The 20,473-nt window shown below is 39.3% G+C and overlaps 1 long non-coding RNA gene across 1 annotated transcript; it reads right to left on the bottom strand.

The window, feature by feature from the left end:
* Window positions 1–2,979: 2,979 nt before the first annotated feature.
* On the bottom strand, window positions 2,980–4,683 carry LOC128280685 (uncharacterized). Its single transcript, XR_008270788.1, has 3 exons — window positions 4,615–4,683; window positions 4,457–4,500; window positions 2,980–3,192 (listed from the first exon to the last, which is right to left on the bottom strand). It is a non-coding gene; the product is annotated as an uncharacterized LOC128280685 (long non-coding RNA).
* Window positions 4,684–20,473: the final 15,790 nt, after the last annotated feature.

Raw genomic sequence — 20,473 nt, 5'->3', positions numbered from 1 at the left:
GTCCTAGCTTGGAAGGATATTTGATTAGCTTTGGAAAGTTGTAAAAATTTGTTAAATTGGAAAATTTTGGGTATAGGGACTAAATTGTGAAAAATGTAAAAGTTTAGGGAAAATGTGTGATTAATGAAAGGTATGCATTAAATAGAATGTGAAATGTGTATGAGATTAATATATTTAATTTAATTATTAAATAGATCAAGACTTGAAGCAAAAAGACAATAATTGAGGAAAGGGAGAATTACAGAATAATCCCTGCGTGTTGACCGGAATTAAATCATAGGTAACTTCATAGTATTTCAATACGTAAATGAAATTCTACTAGAAATTTAATATCATTGTTCTCTAGGTAATATGTTCAAATATAATTATTGCCTGAATGCACATATGTGCCCCTTTTCGTACTTCGATACCCTTGAATGAACATACGTGCCCCTGTTTGTACTTCAGTACCCCTGAATTCATATACATGCTCGCTGTTTGTACTTCGGTACCATTGAATGTACACACATGCCCCTGTTTGTACTTCAGTACCCCTGAAAGCACATACGTGCCCTTGTTTGTACTTCGGTACCCTTGAATGCACATACGTGCCACTGTTTCTACTTCGATACCTTTGAATGCATATATATGCTCATTGTAACACCCCCTCCCTGTGTCCGATGCCGGGACAGGATATGAGGCATTAACGGACTTAAACGCAAATAATCATGCAAACCGGGCCATAAAATTTCATTCATTTTTTAAAACATTCAATCACATGCACATAGTCCCTTATTTGGGTTTACGAAGCCCAAAACATACTTTAGAAAGGGTTTAGAACTAAACCAAGAACTTTGGAAAGCTCTGGGAAAAACTTATAAATTTTTCTCATGAAACAGGGTCACATGCCCGTGTGCCATCAACACGCCTGTGTCCTCAGGCTGTGTAACTCTCTGTTTCTGATGTCAGCAAACAAATTGAACCACACGGTCATGCCGCACGCCCGTGTCAACAGGCCGTGTCCCTCATACGGTTGAGACACACAACCATGTCCCATCCCATGTAGTTAACTCTTAGGCTATTTTCCAAGCCTTTTTCTTACCCTTACATGCACACACATATACATGGATCCAATGGCATTCAACATCCTCAATTATGATACAAACATATCATTTACCTATCAACATACATGTGTTACACATTCCCACATTAAGCCAAGACTAGCCATACCATAGTTATATTTGTGCCAATTTATTTCAACTTATCATCAAACTTTCATGTTCAAAGCATTATTATTTATCTCCATATTACACATTTAATTCATGGTCATAAAACATGCATTCAACACACATGACATATTGCCAACCATGCATGACAAACAAACATAATCATATCTTCACATCATAAGCAATAAATCATAAGTTGACTAGTTATACTTACAAGCCATAATCAATATGAGCCACATCTCATGGCCATATACAATAGCCACTCACTTGATAATTCTAACATATGTAACAATATTCCAAAGGTTTTGGCTTGATAGTATGATGCTGTCTCCGACGATCTCAACCCCTAGCTGACCTGACAATATGAAAAGAAACAAAAAGGAGGGAGTAAGCTTAAAGCTTAGTAAGTCCATATGAAAATAATAAGCAAATTATCAACATGATTCCATGAAAATATAATCATAATTAAACTTTTACTTATTTTCTGATCATGATGTTTTCTCAATTCATAGTTACTAAATCATTTATATCTGGATCTACAGAAATCCAAATTAAGATCTGGAAATTTTCCCTGAAACTAAACTCATATATATTTTTACCATAAAATTTTCATAAATTTTGGTCTAAAAAATAAGTACAGTTTATTCGTTAAAGTTACCCCTATTCTGCTGCTTGATAGCTTCAACCTTTCTTTACTAAAAATTGATTATCTCATAGTATGGGTTTCAATTAATGTTCCCATCTGTTTCTCTTGAAAATAGACTCATTAAGGATTTTAAGCATATAAATTATAACCCATAATTATTTTTTTAAAAAAATTAATGATATTTCCAAATCAAAACAGGGGATTCCAAAATCATTCTGACCTATCTCACAAAAATTCAAATATCTCATAATATGAAATTCTTTTGCTTATTCCTTTATATGAAAATAGACAAAAAAAAATATTTAATTTCATATCTTATTCAACCTCTAATTCGATTTCCATGATTTTTTGTGATTTTTCAAAGTTACACAACTGCTGCTATCCAAAACTGTTTTATTACAAATTTCACTCTTACATAATTTCACTTACTCCATTCCATCTTACCGAAAGTTCGCTCAACAATCGAGCACATTGCTCATAAATTTACACAAACATATACTTGTACTTATTCATCACATGGTCATGTTCACATGTATTTTCACTTAGACGATTTCCTGTTGAACTCATCGGAATAATAACTGATACACGGTTGCCTGCACATATTACCACCCTTGTAACCGAAGCTATCTGGTATGCATAGTAGCCTGCACTTAGTACTACACATGCGACCAACAATCTGATACACATAGTAGCTTGCACTTAGTACTACACACATGACCTAACCATCTGATACACGTAGTAGCATGCATTTAGTACTACACACGTGATTGATGTAACACCCCAAACCCGGCCCAGACGTTATGGCCGAATCTGACGTGCCACATTGGAGTTGAAAACCCACGTTCCGTTTTAGTGTTTTAAAACCATATATTTTGTTAAGTTAACGAAGTGTATGGAAGCTGGGCACCAGGTAGGTATCCGAGACAGAGGAGGTGAGCCATGAAGGCTGCTTAAGTACCAAGCTCTTTGATCGGATCCAATCCTAGACATGCCCACAACCATAGCCACACTTTGTTATATCGAGTTTAAATTTGTTTAAGTGGACGTCTTTGATAAATCGATTAATCGTGGTGTTGAGATATTTTGAAAACAAGTATCGCTTTGAAAACACGTCCTAAGTCTAGCCTATTTGAACAATTATCAACCAGGTTTGAAGTTATTAAAAATAAAATAATCCCGAGAAGAAATAAAAGAAAAGTTAAAAATGGCCTTATTACAACCCAAAAATAAATAATAAATAAAGGAAATTAAATGAAAACCAAAGCTTATTTAAAGATCCAAAAGCGATCACCGTGGCCACTCTGAATCCCCTCCGGCCCAAGTCCCCATATCAAGGCTCACCTGCAAGGTTAAGGAAAGGGGGTGAGTTTGGAAACTCAGTGTGCAACAAGCCCCTTTCAGAGCCCAAAACAATGACAGCCTGTTGGGTCTAAGCCCAAATCCAATCTCAAACATGTACTGGGCCATAACCCTTCTCATATTTCATATTTCATAACACTGGGCCGAAGCCTTTTCAAATTTCATATTACTGGGCCGAAGCCTTTACGGTAAACGGTATGGCCCATAGGCCCATTTCAATATCACATATAATGTCAATGAAAGAATGCAAACCCATCTGAGGAGACTACTCAACCCACCATCCGCTACTCTCCACTCGTACCAACCAACACACCATGTGGGATTAACTCGACCCACCCCGCCATAACTCTCCTTTGGCGACTTAGCTGCTTTATCATATAACCGAGGCCTAGCCTCTTTTAATAAGCGGGGCAAAAGCCCTTTTTATAATCAGGGCATAAGCCCTTTAATAAGCTGGGCGTAAGCCCTTTTGATAACTGGGGCATAAGCCCTTTTGATAAGCGGGGCATAAGCCCTTTAATAAGCGGGCATAAGCCCTTTTCACTTCCTCCATTCATATAAAAACCCAACCCAATGCATTTATGAACATCTCGTGTGCATATCATACATATCATGTGCATATCATACATGTCATGTGCATATCATACATGTCATGTGCATATCATACATATCATGTTTATCAAAATCCCATGCATTAAGTTCATATACAAACCCTAGGGGTATAATGGTTATTTTTACCTAGGGGCAAAACGGTCATTTTCATATTATAAGGGTAATCTTGTAATTTTACCAAAAATTAGGGTTTCCATGTTCATTAACGGTTACAAACAATTCATGGGTGCATACAGTGATTTTGGCCCACTTTTAGCGAAAACGAGTTATTGGGCCTAAAAACCCTAATGGGCCCTACTTAGCCGATTCTGTCATCTAGGCCCATTTAGCCTATATTCCATAACAGTTTTAACAGTCTTATCATGCAATTTAACAGATTTCCCATTTTCTACCAGATTTACCCAAATGGGCCCGAAAGCCTATTGGGCCCTAATTCAGCCCCTCGAGGCCCAACCTACCTGTGAACGCCAAAATCACGTCCTTACTATTTCCATTGCTCCCAATCATCATCTCATCGATTCTAACTAACTAGTGAGCGTTCGCTTGCTCACAAGTCCTCGAAATGCCAGAATTTCGGCATTTCGGCTTTTCGGCATTTATCACTTTAAGCTATGAAAAAGGGTTCGTTACACACCTGATTTGCGATATTCCTTGACGAGATCTCCTATGCGATTTCTCCTATAATCAACCACTTATAGATTAGACCATGTTATTATTAAACCAAATCGAAAACTACCTATTATCATCACTTACACATTCGGCCACCATCCACAATGGCCCTTGGGTTCATACCTTTGCCGAAGTTGATGACTAGATTTAGTCACTCCGATGATCCAAGCTTTTCACACACTCCTCGATAGGTAGCCTTTAATCCTCACTAGCACCAACAAACCAAATAACACCAAAACCCTTTTAGCCTTAGTCGACGGAAGGGTTTTCACTTTTCTTAAACCACAAGATACAAATGGAAAGAAGGTTCAATACTTACCAAGAAATCTACTCGTTGAAGAACATTCCAAATACCTTCCTACCCCATATCCGTTGTAGAATCCAACTTAAACGTGCGTGAAAATAGATCTAAATATTAATTCTGAATCACTAAAATATGAAGCTTTGGCTTTTCAAACAAATATTAATCTAAGCTATTACGAGGTTAGTACACACATTACGGGTTGAAGTTGAATCGTTTCCAAAATCAATCGCCTACGATAACCACCACCTATCACTCAAACTTAACTAATCCAATATCAATATATGTAAATCCTAAGCACATCAGTCATACGAAACATAAGGGCATATTCGTCATTTTACCATACAGGGGTATTACGGTCACTTTACCTTACAGGGGCTTTACGGTCACTTTACCCTACAGGGGCTTTACGGTCTTTTTACCTAATAGGGGTATTTTAGTCATTTCATCCTACAAGGGTGTTTTGGTAAATCTACAAACCAAGGGTATTTCAGTAATTTTGTAAACCAATGGTATTTCTATAATTTTAGAAAGTCAAGGGTATTTACGTAACTTTGTAAATCGTGGGTATTTTGGTAATTTTAAAATTGAGGGTATTTCGGTAATTTCACAAACCAGTGGTATTTTGGTAATTTTACAAACTAGGGGTATTTTGGTAATTTTACAAATTGAGGGTATTTCTGTAATTTTGTAAATCGAGGGTAAAATAGTAATTCTGTAAATCAAGGGTAAAATAGTAATTCTATAAATCGACGGTAAAATAATAATTTTGTAAATCGAGGGTAAAACGGTAATTTTGTAAGTCGAGGGTAAAATGGGGGTAAAATGGTAATTATGTAAATCGGGGGTAAAATGGTAATTCTGTAAATCAAGGGTAAAACAGTAATTCTATAAATCAAGGGTAAAGCAATTACTTTATAAATCGAGGGTAAAACGGTAATTATGTAAATCGGGGTACTTTGGTAATTTTACAAGTCGAGGTATTTCAATAATTGGTAAACTAAAGTATTCTAAACATGGATAACAATACTAATGGCTCTAAAGCCCATTCTCAGCCCAAATGGGCCCACACTCGTGTGGCCTGTTTAGCCCAAATCTAGCCACAAATATTAGATTCACCTAGCCTAGCCCAATATTTACTACACAATCAAACAACTTATCCAATTGGGCCTATAGGCCCATTAGGCCCCATGACCCTTTCGCCCATCGCGTCCAAGTAGCCATCCAACAACAAGAGTAGTGATAAATACACACGATAGGAGGCTGGAGTTAATCCACGCTCTGAGCACTCTTAGCCGACGCCCAACCCAAACGAGCACGCCATACAATGAAAGGATCACCAAGAAAGGTACATTTACTCTCCTCATGGTTCCCTCTATTTAAAGCCGACTTCACAACCACTCTTATATTAGCTTCCGATGTGGGATCCTCCAACATTAGAGTTTAAATTCAACACCAACTCTTGCCGCCTCTGTTATCAAAATAAATGCTCTTTGCTTTCCATGGGATTGAACCTATGCCTCCTTAAATTCTCCACACGCTACTTGCCACTAAGCCACAAGGCTTTTTGTGTCATATTTTATCCCCAATTAATTATAAGGTCTAAAGGCCAAAGTCCAGGTTCCCTTTAAAAAACCTAAAATAAATTGCAAGAGCCAAAGCTTGAACCCAGGCTCCCATACAACCTTAATGACGCCACAACCACTAGACTACAAGCTTCCTTGTGTCATTTATTTAACACAATAATTTAAAACCCTCATCCAAGAATCCGGTTTTTTCACTTAATACCAAAATTTTGCTAAAGCCCAAGTTTGAATCCAAGATTTCTCCAACACTTCTCAAAGTCATTAACCACTAAAGCAAACATTTAATTGTTTCATTTCATTGCACAATTAAATACCTATATACAACCTCCTTACGGACCCCCACTCAAGGCCCAATACTTCTAGGCCCAAATTTGGGGTGTTACAATTCTACTCCCCTTAAAGAAATTTCGTCCTCGAAATTTCCAACTATCAACTAACCGTATTACTCAAGTCAAACCTCTATGCTTCCGCTATGTACTCTAATTAAAAATAATTCTTAGTATGACCCGAACATCTAATTACCAAAGTAAAGAAACATTTATCAAGCACGCATACAATTAAGTAACACATATTTAAATAAAATAAACTTGGCGATCCCGAGCTCGATGCTCCTTGGACCCACATCTAAGACATGCTCTGTCTTCTTATGGCATTCACCGGATGACGTCCGTTGCGATCTTTGCAGATTGGATAGTTTGGTCGTGCCTTAACATGTTTCACGAGCGAGGCTTGGTTTTCTAAGAACTAGAATCCTTCCTTTTCTTACACTCCAAGCACCACGCTTGAGCGTTCCCTAATTTCCTTAATTTTGGTATCCAATACTTCCTCTACCACTTTCCTTACTAACTTGGCGGTGCCTCGGTACCAAGCTCAGAGTTACCGCTACCGAAGTTGGCGGACTTTGCTTACCCTCGAATCCATATCAATACTCTACATTACCAATAAACATATCAATTAACTACAAAGATCTCAAAATTTTACTATTTATTCATATGTCTTATGCAGAGATAGTATTTTAAAGTTTCTATTTTCACGAATCATAGCCTAGCTACTGATCTCGGTATTCTAGAGTTTTAGGGTTGCCCTAGTCATAATGTCATGATATGGTCTCAATTCTATCTACTGTAATATCTTAATACGAGTGTAATATGAGGAATGAAATACTTACAGACTTGGTGCTAGGGATTGATGCCACTTCTTTCTCAATCCATTTAAAACTCGAAACCATATTTTTGATCACGAAAATAGAAATTTAAAACTTTGATTTGAAAACACCCTTTATTTTGAAACTCTTGATTTAAAACAGAAAAACTTGGACCATTTTAACATATATACTCATAAAACATCTTTAAAATGAACTTTTCAAAACCATTTCCAAAATACCCTTCTTAGGCCTAAATTTTTGAAAAATTTTGGACCGATCTACAGTAGAGTTGTTGCAACTTAGCTCGATACCACTAAATGTAACACTCCAAACCCGCCCAGACGTTATGGCCGAATCGGCGTGCCACATTGGAGTTGAAAACCAACGTTCCATTTTAGTGTTTTAAAACCATATATTTTGTTGAGTTAAAAAGTGTATGGAAGTGGGCACCGGTAGGTATCAAGAGAGAGGAGGTGAGCCATGAAGGTCGCTTAAGTACCAAGCTCTTTGATTGGATCCAATCCTAGACATGCCCACAACCATATCCACACTTTGTTATATCGAGTTTAAATTTGTTTAAGTGGGCGTCTTTGATAAATCGATTAATCGTGGTGTTGAGATATTTTGAAAACAAGTATCGCTTTGAAAACACGTCCTAAGTCTAGCCCATTTGAACAATTATCAACCAGGTTTGAAGTTATTAAAATAAAATAATCCCGAGAAGAAATAAAAGAAAAGTTAAAATGGCCTTATTACAACCCAAAATAAATAATAAATAAAGGAAATTAAATAAAAACCAAAGCTTATTTAAAGGTCCAAAAGCGATCACCGTGTCCACTGAATCCCTTAGGCCCAAGTCCCCATATCAAGGCTCACCGCAAGGTTAAGGAAAGGGGTGAGTTTGGAAACTCATGTGCAACAAGCCCTTCAGAGCCCAAAACAATGACGACTGTTGGGTCTAAGCCCAAATCCAATCTCAAACATGTCTTGGGCCATAGCCCTTCTCATATTTCATATTTCATAACACCGGGCGAAGCCTTTTCAAATTTCATATTCTTGGGCAAGCCTTTACAGTAGAAGCGGTATGGCCCATAGGCCCATTTCAATATCACATATAATGTCAATGAAAGAATGCAAACCCATCGGGAGACTACTCAACCCACCATCCGCTACTCTCCACCCGTACCAACCAACACACCATGTGGGGATTAACTCGACCCACCCCGCCATAACTCTCCTTTGGCGGCTTTTAGCTTTATCATATAATTGGAGGCCTAGCCTCTTTTAATAATCAGGGCAAAAGCCCTTTTTATAATCGGGGCATAAGCCCTTTAATAAGCAGGCGCAAGCCCTTTTGATAATCTGGGGCATAAGCCCTTTTGATAACTGGGGCATAAGCCCTTTAATAATGGGGGCATAAGCCCTTTTTCACTTCCTCCATTCATATAAAAAACCCAACCCAATGCATTTATGAACATCTCGTGTGCATATCATACATATCATGTGCATATCATACATGTCATGTGCATATCATACATGTCATGTGCATATCATACATATCATGTTTATCAAAATCCCATGCATTAAGTTCATATACAAACCCTAGGGGTATAATGGTTATTTTTACCTAGGGGCAAAACGGTCATTTTCATATTATAAGGGTAATCTTGTAATTTTACCAAAAATTAGGGTTTCCATGTTCATTAATGATTACAAACAATTCATGGGTGCATCAAATGATTACGGCCCACTTTTAGCTAAAACGAGTTATTGGGCCTAAAACCCCTAATGGGCCCTACTTAGCCGATTCTGTCATCTAGGCCCATTTAGCCTATATTCCATAACGGTTTTAACAGTCTTATCATGCAATTTAACAGATTTCCCATTTTCTACCAGATTTACCCAAATGGGCCCGAAAGCCTATTGGGCCCTAATTCAGCCCCTCGAGGCCCAACCTACCTGTGAACGCCAAAATCACGTCCTTACTATTTCCATTGCTCCCAATCATCATCTCATCGATTCTAACTAACTAGTGAGCGTTCACTTGCTCACAAGTCCTCGAAATGCCAGAATTTCGGTATTTCGGCTTTTCGGCATTTATCACTTTAAGCTATGAAAAAGGGTTCGTTACACACCTGATTTGCGATATTCCTTGACGAGATCTCCTATGCGATTTCTCCTATAATCAACCACTTATAGATTAGACCATGTTATTATTAAACCAAATCGAAAACTACCTATTATCATCACTTACACATTCGGCCACCATCCACAATGGCCCTTGGGTTCATACCTTTGCCGAAGTTGATGACTAGATTTAGTCACTCCGATGATCCAAGCTTTTCACACACTCCTCGATCGGTAGCCTTTAATCCTCACTAGCACCAACAAACCAAATAACACCAAAAACTCTTTTAGCCTTAGTCAACAGAAGGGTTTTCAGCTTTTCTTAAACCACAAGATACAAATGGAAAGAAGGTTCGAATACTTACCAAGAAATCTACTCGTTGAAGAACGTTCCAAATACCTTCCTACCCCATATCCGTTGTGAATCCAACTTAAACGTGCGTAGAAAATAGATCTAAATATTAATTCCCGAATCACTAAAATATGAAGCTTTCTGTAACACCCCGAACCCGAGACCATCGCCGGTGTCGGACACGAGGGGTTAACAAGCCAAGTCCACATATTTTGCCCACCAATTTGACATTTCCAGTCAGGCTGGAAAACTGCGTCACCGTCGCCTTAAAAATCATATCTCGAGTTTCAAAACTCAGAAACTGGTTTCGTAAATTTTCCCTGAATTTAGACTCATATATCCATCCATGGATTTATTTCTAGAATTTTTGGTCGGGCCAATTGGTACAGTTTACTAGTTAAATTCACCCATGTTACAGGGATCGACTCCTCTGACCTTCGCGCGTTACAAATTGAATATCTCTCTGTACAGGGCTTTAATACTGGTGCCGTTTGTTTCTAATGAAACTAGACTCAAAATGGAATCTTTACATATAAGGAATGACTCCTAATTCTTTCTGGATAATTTATAGTAAATTTTTAAAGTTACGACAGGGGACCCAGAAACCGTTCTGGCCCTGTCTCACAATAGCTTTAATATCTCTTAACATGTAACTCCTATGACCGTTTCGTTTCTTCCATATGAAAATAGACTCATCAAGGTTCATTTACATAGCTTATTCACTATTTAATACCATTCCTACAAATTTTGGTGATTTTTCACATTCACGTCACTGCAGCTGGCAGCATCTGTTTTTAAGGTAGGTCTTACCTAGTTTGTAGTCTCCATGAACCAACTAGTCTTGCCATACATAGGTTCACATATGATCATTTTAACCATACCAATGGCTGATCATGTGACCAACATTCCCATTTCAATCCATAATCACATCATGACACCATATATATATATATATATACAAACCGCAAATAGTCTAAGTTCAGTACTTCACTTTTACGAGCCATTTTCGCATGGCCGTACACATATACATCACAACATATTTAAACCAGCAAGGGTAGTCCTATACATGCCATTTCAAAGTTCAACCAAAATTTATACCAAAATGGAGGCTTTGATAGTGTGGATGACTTCTACTTTAATGATCCCGAATCCGATTGCTATCGAGCACAATCTATAAAACAGAGAGCCAAAGCAAGGGGTAAGCATTTTATGCTTAGTAAGTCTCAAGGAATAAAATCAGCTTTAATTAAAGCAATACATTCACATGGCCTAATGCATCATTTCATTAATACACATTCACATAATCATTCTTACTTCACACTTCATCATTATATACTTTCACAAGGTATCAACCAATTCAATAGCTGAAATTAGTTAGTCGATCGGCGAATGTTGCTCAAACATGTCGACTTTCCAATGCACGTATAAACATACCTTATTCTTTGGGCTTTTCGGCGTACCAATTGAATTCATTACAGCAACCAACACTCACCTCCAGCCCAAGCTTCTTGAATACAACCGGATATAACCACGTGCACGAATGCCTTGGTCTTAGCCCGGATAGAATGACTCATACGAATGCCTTGGTCTTAGCCGGATGTAGCCGCTAGCACAATTGCCTTGGTCTTAACCGGATATAATTTCCAGCAATAACGTCTTGGGACTTAGCCGGATATCATTCAATTGCTCATGCACACATACATCAATAATCATTAGACATTCATATTTCATTTTCGTTACTAAGGCTCAAACACAAATATAATCACTAGCATAATCGCCCGGGACTTAGCTCGGGTATCATTCAAATACTCATACACACATAAATCAATAATCAATACACATCCATATTTCATTTCACATAATTCAAGTAGGGTCACTTCTTGAGGACTTACCTCGGATGTTGTCGAGCGGCTTTTACGGCTATTCGATCACTTTTTCCTTCCCTTGTCCAATTGTGGCCCTCTAAGCTCTTGAGCTAATTCAAACAAATTTAATTTATTAATACCTCATTATGCTAGCTTATGGCGAATATGACAAGGAGTTTAAATGGTCATATGGCCACCCTTTAACTTGAGTACACAATGGTCATGCACATTTTATACTACATCAAGCAATTCAATACAATCCATTCAAGCATCAAGGAAAAGCTAAGGCCATCAATCGGCTACTTAAGGCCGAACATACATGTCCAATTTGAGGCCAATTATACACTTAACACCACACAAAAACAGCATGCATTTTACTAGTTAATGCTTTACATATTGTGGCTCCATACTTATAATACATCATCAAGCACTCATATGGCCGATTATACTTAGTCATACTTGCACCAAATCAACAATAAATTCCAAGATTTCCACATCATAGGTATACTAGGCGAATGTACTTGAAATTTCACAAACATTCTTCAACATTTTCTTCTTTAAACAAACATATTCATCACTTCTTCATAATCAAAATATCATGTGCAATCATATATACACATATAGGTGCAAGGCGAAATTCAAGGTGTCCATAGCCATCCAAAACACAAATTTTTAACTAACATGCAAGAAGCATGAACCATGCTCATGAATGCATCATGGCGAATACATCACAATCATGCCCTTTCAACTTCAATCATGGTTAAACAAAAAGAAAACTCAAAGTCTTACTCAAGATGGCTACAAAGAAATTTCAAGAGTAGACAATCCATCATTGCATGCATCATTATCAAGCTTCACACTTAGCATGCAATGGCTTTATCACAATATCAACTTTGACCAAATACCACTTCCATGGCATAACAAGGATTTGAACCATGGCTAACATGAACATCAAGTTGGCAACTAAAACATGCATGAATCTCATGACACAACCTCATACATACCTTAATCTTGGTGCAAGTTTAGCCAAATCTCCTTCTAGATCTCTTCTAAACAAATAAAATGAAGCAAAAATCTCTTCTTCCCCCTTAGTTTTGGCTCAAAGAAAGGATGAACAAATTTTTCTTTCTTCCTTTACAACTCACGGCAATGGGGAGATACCACACTCACACACACATTTTTTTTCATTCTTTTCTTACCCATGCTTATTTGTTTATTATTTCTCCCTAATGCCCAACAAAACATGTTTCATGACATGTTTAGCCCATATTTCTTGGTCATGGCCGGCCACCACCTATAAAAAGGGGAATTTGACATGCAAGTCCATTGTTTTGCATGCATGCTTTAATTAGTCATCACACATTTTCCTATCGTACTTTCAAAGTTCACTACTAAGTCCTTTCTAGTGAAATTCACCTTTATAACACTAAATCAATCATCAAAAAATGTCATACATGAGCATACACATATTATAGGCATCCAAATAAATTTTAAATTATTTTTATGCCTCGGTTTTGTGGTCCCGAAACCACATTCCGACTAGGGTCAATTTTGGGCTGTCACAACTCTCCCCCACTTAAGAAATTTTCGTCCCCGAAAATCTTACCGGTAAATAGGGTTGGGTATCGCTCTTTCATAGAGTTCTCATTTTCCCAAGTAGCTTCTTCTATCCCGTGCTTGAGCCATAACACCTTCACTAGCGGAACCCGCTTGTTTATAACTCTTTCACTTCCCGTGATAGGATACGAATCGGTTCTTCCTCATAACTCATATTGGCTTGAATTTCAACTTCGATGGACTAATCACGTGTGATGGATCGGATCTATAGCGTCGAAGCATCGAAACATGAAAGACATCGTGAACCTTTTCGAGTTAGGGGCAAAATCAAACGATATGCCACTTGGACCGACTCGCTCGGATATCTCATATGGCCCAATGAACCTCGGGCTCAACTTGCCCTTACGGTAGAATCGAGTATCTTTTTCCAAGGCGATACCTTGAGAAACACTTTATCACCCACGATACTCGATATCCTTACGCTTTAGATCCGCGTCACGACTTACGACGATCGGAGGCTATCTTGAGACTTTCACGGATTACTTTCACTTTACATTCAGCATCTCTAATTAAATCCACCGAAAATCTTACCTTCACCGAGCTCGGTCCAAAACAATGGTGTACGGTATTTACGACCGTACAAAGCCTCGTAGGGTGCCATCTTAATACTTGATTGAAAGTTGTTGTTGTAAGCGAATTCAATCAACGGCAAATACCGCTCCCATGAACCACTAAACTCGAGGACGCAACATCTCAACATATCCTCAATTATCCGAATTATCCGCTCGGATTGACCATCGGTTTGGGGGTGAAAAGCGGTGCTGAAATGCAACTTGGTACCCAAAGCTTCTTGCAACTTTTTCCAAAATCGCGAGGTAAATCTCGGATCTCTATCGACACGATGGAAATAGGCACCCGTGCAATCTCACAATCGAGAAGCGTACAATTCGGCTCATTTGTCCATTGAAAAATTAAATGCGTCACGGGGACAAAGTGAGCCGACTTAGTCAATCTATCTACCACGACCCAAACCGCATCCTTCTTACTCGCTGACAATGGCAGTCCGGATACAAAGTCCATTGTGACTCGATCCCATTTCCACTCGGGTATCGTGATTAGCTGAAGTAATCCTGAAGGCACTTGATGTTCCGCTTTCACTTGTTGACATATTAAACATCTCGAAACAAAGTCGGAGATGTCTCGTTTCATACCATGCCACCAAAACCGACGTTTCAAATCGTTGTACATCTTCGTACTCCCCGGGTGGATTGCCATTCGGCTACAATGGGCTTCATTCAGAATTATCGAAATGAGTTCCAAATTCTTTGGAACACACAGATGACTTTTGAACCTCAAACAATCGTCATCATCGATTTGAAACTCCGAGTCCTTGTTCGGAACACACTCAGCCCGTTTTGTAGCCAACTCGTCGTCGACTTTCTGAGCTTCTCGAATTTGATGTGTCAATAATGGTTTGGCTTTCAATTCAGCCACTAACACCTTGTCGCCGATCGAGCAGACAAGTGCACATTCATCGCTTCGTAGAGTGAATAACGATTCGACTCAAGGCATCCGCAACCACATTCGCCTTTCCGGGTGATAGTCAATGACCACTCATAATCCTTTAACGATTCGAGCCAACGTCTTTGTCGCAGATTTAAGTCTCTTTGGGTCATCAAATATTTGAGACTTTTGTGATCCGAGTACACATGGCACTTCTCACCAAATAAGTAATGTCGCCAAATCTTTAAAGGCGAATACGATGGCGACTAATTCGAGATCATGGGTCGGATAATTTTCTCGTGTGGCTTTAATTGCCTCGACGCATAGGCCACAACTCGACCTTCTTGCATCAATACACAACCTAACCCAAGTAGGGAGGTGTCACTATAGATGACAAACTCTTTGCCGGATTCGGGTTGCACTAGAATTGGGGCTTCATCAAATAAGTTTTTAGTTGATCGAAACTTTTCGACATTTCTCCGTCCATTCGAACTTAACATCCTTTTGGAGTAACCGTCATCGGCGTGGCTATCGTTGAGAAACCTTTACAAATCATCGGTAATAACAAGCAAGCCCCAAAAAGCTCGAACCTCGTAATATTTCTGAGGCTTCCAATTAAGTATGGCTGAAATTTTATTGAATTCGACTCGAATACCCGATCTGAGATACCACATGACCCAAGAAGCTAACCTCTCTTAACCGAACTCACACTTCTTGAACTTAGCATATAATTGCTTATCCGTAAAATTTGCAAGACTAACCTCGTGTGTTCAGCATGTTCGGTCTCATTTCTTGAATAGACCAATATGTCATCAATGAACATGACTACTGAATCGATCCAAATATGGTCAAGATCCGATTCATTAAATCCATAAATACCTTGAGGGCATTAGTAAGCCCAAACGGCATCACTAGGAACTCATAGTAACCATATCTCGCTCAAGGCGTCTTGGGTACGTCCAAATCTCGGATTCGCAATAGATAATAGCCGATCTCAAATCTATTTTCGAGAACACCGAGGCTCCTTTGATTGATCGAACAAGTCATCGATCGTGGTAACGGTATTTGTTCTTTATCGTCGCTTTATTAAGTCGACGATAGTCGATCTACGACCTCATGGTTCCATCCTTCTTTTCACAAACAACACCGGCGCACCCAAAGGCGAACAACTCGGCGAGCAAAACCTCTATCCACCAATTCTTGCAACCGAGCTTTCAACTCCTTTAATTCGTTGGTGCCATACGACACGGAGCTATTGAAATTGAGTGGTACGGTACCAATTCGATGCCAAATTCTATTTCCGAACAGTGGTAAACCCGGCAATTCTTCGGGAAAACATCCGGTATTCACAAACCACGGCACGATTCGGGTTTCTTTTCGATTCCTTGTCATCGAGCACATACGCAAGGTACGCTTCGCACCTTTTCTTACATATTTCCGGAAAACATTGCGATATTACGGTGGCAACCCTTTAAGTCCGTAGACTCAACCCGAATTATCTCGTTATTCACGCACCTCAAATCGATAGTCTTGCTTTTGCAATTTACAACCGCATCGTGCATGGTCAACCAATCCAAACCAAGAATAACGTCGAATTCATCGAACGGCAAAAGCATCAAGTCCGCCGGAAAACAAGAACCTTGGAACACTAGGGGACTTTTCTTGCACACTTTGTTGACAAGCACGTAATGACCCAAGGGTTTGACACCGAATTACAAACTCGATGAGACTCAATAGGCAAAGTCTTCTTTGGATGCTAAGGTTTCACATATATAAGAATGAGTAGAACCGGGGTCAATCAAAGCAATCACATTAGTATTGAAAAGAGTGAAAGTACCGTAATGACATTTGAGAGGCGGTATCCTCGGCGTGCTGGCGTATGGCATAAGTCCTAGCAGAGCCCGAGCCTCGGATCGATGGTAGCATCTCTAGATCCTCTCGACCGCCACTAACATTGCCCACATTTCTAGGTGCCCTACCTCGGCGGTGGTAGCACCGGGTTTCCACTTTGACTTACATTTTGTTCAAGCATCCTCGGGCAATCCTTCATAAAGTGGTCGGCTGATCCGCACTTATAGCAGAGCGATCACGGAACCAACAGCTCCCGAATGCCATTTGCCACAATGCGACACTCGCCTCTCTCGGCGATCATTTCCACCATGGCGATTGAAGTGACTCGTGTGGTCACAGGGGTCGATCGCGTCCTCGTCTAGAAAAGCCCGTAGCGCCTCTAGACCGGCTCACATCATCTCGAAATCTCTTGATGCTTGTTAAAGAGACTTTCCGAGGACCTCTTTCGAATTCTCCGGTTCCCACATCAACTTTTTGTTTCTCCTTTCTAAGCTCTTGACTTTACAAGCTCGCTCAACAAGTACTACGAACTCTCGTATCTCGAGAATGCCAACGAACATCCTTATATCATCATTCAGCCCATCCTCGAGCGTTTATACATAATAGCTTGGACGAAATGCATTCTCGCGCGTCTGGCTAAGCCTCACAAATTTTCGTTCGTAGAGTCGATGAATCGACATAGAACCTTGCTTAAGATCAAGAAATTCCTTCGCTTTTGGTCGATGAATCTCGACTGATATACTTTTTTCAGAACTCGGTTTGAAAGAATTCCCAAGTCACTTGCTCTCTAGGCACCACAGAAGTTAGAGTACTCCACCAATAGTAGGCGGACTCACGTAGCAAGGAGATGGTACACTTTAAGCACTCATCGGGTGTACAAGATAGCTCATCGAGCACCCGGAGAGTGTTGTCCAACCAAAATTCAGCTCGCTCGGCATCATCATCATCCGTAGCTTTAAATTCAGTGGCCCCATGTTTTCGAATCCTATCGACTGGGGGCTTACTTGACCTTATTTGGTCAGTTACCGGAGGTATTGTAGGTGTGGGGGTTGCATTTGTCGGGAATGGAGGTTGTGGAACAGCCGTGTTAGTTCGAATGTATTGGTTAAACCATTCATTCATCACACTATAAAAGGCTTGCCTAGCCTCATCATTCGGATTGCTGGCCATAGGTTGAGAGTCCGCCGGCGCTGTCCCTTGCGCGGGAGCAGGCGCCACACTCTCCACATCTTCAGCTATCGCTCGGTTGGGATCGGGATCCATTGCTATAAACAAACACAAAGTCAAATTGTCAGAAGTCACCACACTATCGATTCATCATTTAATTGCATGTATAGCTAGACCCCAAACACATCACGGTAGTCCTAGAATCGACTAAACCGTGGCTCTGATACCAATAAAATTGTAACACCCCGAACCCGAGACCATCGCCGGTGTCGGACACGAGGGGTTAACAAGCCAAGTCCACATATTTTGCCCACCAATTTGACATTTCCAGTCAGGCTGGAAAACTGCATCACCGTCACCTTAAAAATCATATCTCGAGTTTCAAAACTCAAAAACTGGTTTCGTAAATTTTCCCTGAATTTAGACTCATATATTCATCCATGGATTTATTTCTAGAATTTTTGGTCATGCCAATTGGTACAGTTTATTAGTTAAAGTCACCCATGTTACAGGGATCGACTGCTCTGACCTTCGTACGTTACAACTTGAATATCTCTCTGTACAGGGCTTTAATACTGGTACCGTTTGTTTCTAATGAAACTAGACTCAAAATGGAATCTGTAAATATAAGGCATGACTCCTAATTATTTCTGGATAATTTATAGTAAATTTTTAAAGTTGCGACAGGGGACCCAGAAACCGTTCTGGCCCTGTCTCACAATAGCTTTAATATCTCTTAACATGTAACTCCTATGACCGTTTCGTTTCTTCCATATGAAAATAGACTCATCAAGGTTCATTTACATAGCTTATTCACTATTTAATACCATTTCTACAAATTTTGTGATTTTTCACATTCACGTCACTGCAGCTGGCAGCATCTGTTTTAAGGTAGGTCTTACCTAGTTTGTAGTCTCCATGAACCAACTAGTCTTGCCATACATAGGTTCACATATGATCATTTTAACCATACCAATGGCTGATCATGTGACCAACATTCCCATTTCCAATCCATAATCACATCATGACACCATATATATATATATATACAAACCGCAAATAGTCTAAGTTCGTACTTCACTTTTACGAGCCATTTTCGCATGGCCGTACACATATACATCACAACATATTTAAACCAGCAAGGGTAGTCCTATACATGCCATTTCAAAGTTCAACCAAAATTTATACCAAAATGGAGGCTTTGATAGTGTGTATGACTTCGACTTTAATGATCCCGAATCCGATTGCTATCGAGCACAATCTATAAAACAGAGAGCCAAAGCAGCGGGTAAGCATTTTTATGCTTAGTAAGTCTCAAGGAATAAAATCAGCTTTAATTAAAGCAATACATTCACATGGCCTAATGCATCATTTCATTAATACACATTCACATAATCATTCTTACTTCACACTTCATCATTATATACTTTCACAAGGTATCAACCAATTCAATAGCTGAAATTGTTAGTCGATCGGCGAATGTTGCTCAAACATGTCGACTTTCCAATGCACGTATAAACATACCTTATTCTTTGGGCTTTTCGAGCGTACCAATTGAATTCATTACAGCAACCAACACTCACCTCCAGCCCAAGCTTCTTGAATACAACCGGATATAACCACGTGCACGAATGCCTTGGTCTTAGCCCGGATAGAACGACTCGCACGAATGCCTTGGTCTTAGCCGGATGTAGCCGCTAGCACAATTGCCTTGGTCTTAACCGGATATAATTTCCAGCAATAACGTCTTGGGACTTAGCCCGGATATCATTCAATTGCTCATGCACACATACATCAATAATCATTAGACATTCATATTTCATTTTCGTTACTAAGGCTCAAACACAAATATAATCACTAGCATAATCGCCTTGGGACTTAGCCGGGTATCATTCAAATACTCATACACACATAAATCAATAATCAATACACATCCATATTTCATTTCACATAATTCAAGTAGGGTCACTTCTTGAGGACTTACCTCGGATGTTGTCGAACGGCTTTTACTGGCTATTCGATCACTTTTTCCTTCCCTTGTCCAATTGTGGCCCTCTAAGCTCTTGAGCTAATTCAAACAAATTTAATTTATTAATACCTCATTATGCTAGCTTATGGCGAATATGACAAGGAGTTTAAATGGTCATATGGCCACCCTTTAGCTTGAGTACACAATGGTCATGCACATTTTATACTACATCAAGCAATTCAATACAATCCATTCAAGCATCAAGGAAAAGCTAAGGCCATCAATCGGCTACTTAAGGCCGAACATACATGTCCAATTTGAGGCCAATTATACACTTAACACCACACAAAACAGCATGCATTTTACTAGTTAATGCTTTACATATTGTGGCTCCATACTTATAATACATCATCAAGCACTCATATGGCCGATTATACTTAGTCATACTTGCACCAAATCAACAATAAATTCCAAGATTTCCACATCATAGGTATACTAGGCCGAATGTACTTGAAATTTCACAAACATTCTTCAACATTTTCTTCTTTAAACAAACATAT

This window comes from Gossypium arboreum, chromosome 9, assembly GCF_025698485.1.
Source record: "Gossypium arboreum isolate Shixiya-1 chromosome 9, ASM2569848v2, whole genome shotgun sequence".
Classification (NCBI taxonomy): Eukaryota; Viridiplantae; Streptophyta; class Magnoliopsida; order Malvales; family Malvaceae; genus Gossypium; species Gossypium arboreum.
Note: the sequence above shows the minus strand (reverse complement) of the source record. Positions and strands in the feature narration are given on the sequence as shown.